The sequence below is a fragment of the Pongo abelii genome, chromosome 14 (assembly GCF_028885655.2).
Source record: "Pongo abelii isolate AG06213 chromosome 14, NHGRI_mPonAbe1-v2.0_pri, whole genome shotgun sequence".
Lineage (NCBI taxonomy): Eukaryota > Metazoa > Chordata > Mammalia > Primates > Hominidae > Pongo > Pongo abelii.
The window spans coordinates 78868434-78869411 of record NC_071999.2 but is presented as its reverse complement, the minus strand read 5'-3'; the positions used below and the strand labels follow the sequence as shown (position 1 = coordinate 78869411).

The following is a 978-nucleotide window of genomic DNA, read 5'->3' as shown; positions in this document are numbered from 1 at the left end:
GAAGAAAGGTTGATTATGGGTACAAACATAGGGTTAGATAGCAAAATAAGTTCTAATGTTTGATAGCAACCTAGGATAACTATACTTAGCAACAATATTATGTATATCTCAAAGTAACCAGAAGAGAGGACTCAAAGTGATACCAACACAAAAATGATAAACACTCGGTGATAGATGCCCCAAATACCCTGAAAACACTCAGGTGACAGATACTCCAAATACCCTTACTTTAATCATTACATATTCTATGCACGTAACAACACTCATATGTATCCCATAGATATGTACATTATTATATATCAATAAAAGGGAAAAAAATCTCCCTGCCTGATCCCATTGTTCCCCAACTCATTTTCAAAACCATAGCCAGAATTATATTTCTAAATAATGTCAATCTGATATCAGCAACATTGCAACTTAAGCTACTCACATGTGCAAATAAAATGTAGCTTCTTTATTTTCTTTAATCTTCATGGGTCCTCATCCAACAGAATAGTGGAAGAGAGTATAAAGCAGTTAAACCTGACAATAGAGGGCACTTTCATTTCCTCTGTTTTTTTAATACTGAAATATTCAGTCTCCATAGAGACTGTCAAAAATTGCCAATGCCAACTATATTGCAAGTTGTCACGGCCAGGTATTGGGAAAAGTTTTCAATTAGCAATAATCGCTCCTGGATAAACTCATTGGCAACGATACTGTCACTGCATGAAGCTCATTTCTTCTATTTTTAAGTCTTTTTTCAGTTGTTCTAACTTCCCCGGAATTTTGTCGTAACTCACAGACTTCCTCTCTCTCATCCTTTCATCAACGATATCAATCCTATACCCTCTGGGAAACTTTATCCCACACATTGAAAAGATGAGGTTCCCCTAGGTGATGATTTCTCAATAGTACTTCCCTATTCAATCATCAATCCACTAAATATACTTCGTTTTGTGTGTAAAACTTGGCTTATTTGGAAATACCCAAGTCAAG

General features: G+C 35.5%; 1 non-coding gene across 1 annotated transcript; it reads right to left on the bottom strand.

Moving 5' to 3' along the window:
- Nucleotides 1–577: 577 nt before the first annotated feature.
- On the bottom strand, nt 578–716 carry LOC112128685 (U4 spliceosomal RNA). Its single transcript, XR_002911162.3, has one exon. It is a non-coding gene; the product is annotated as a U4 spliceosomal RNA (small nuclear RNA).
- Nucleotides 717–978: the final 262 nt, after the last annotated feature.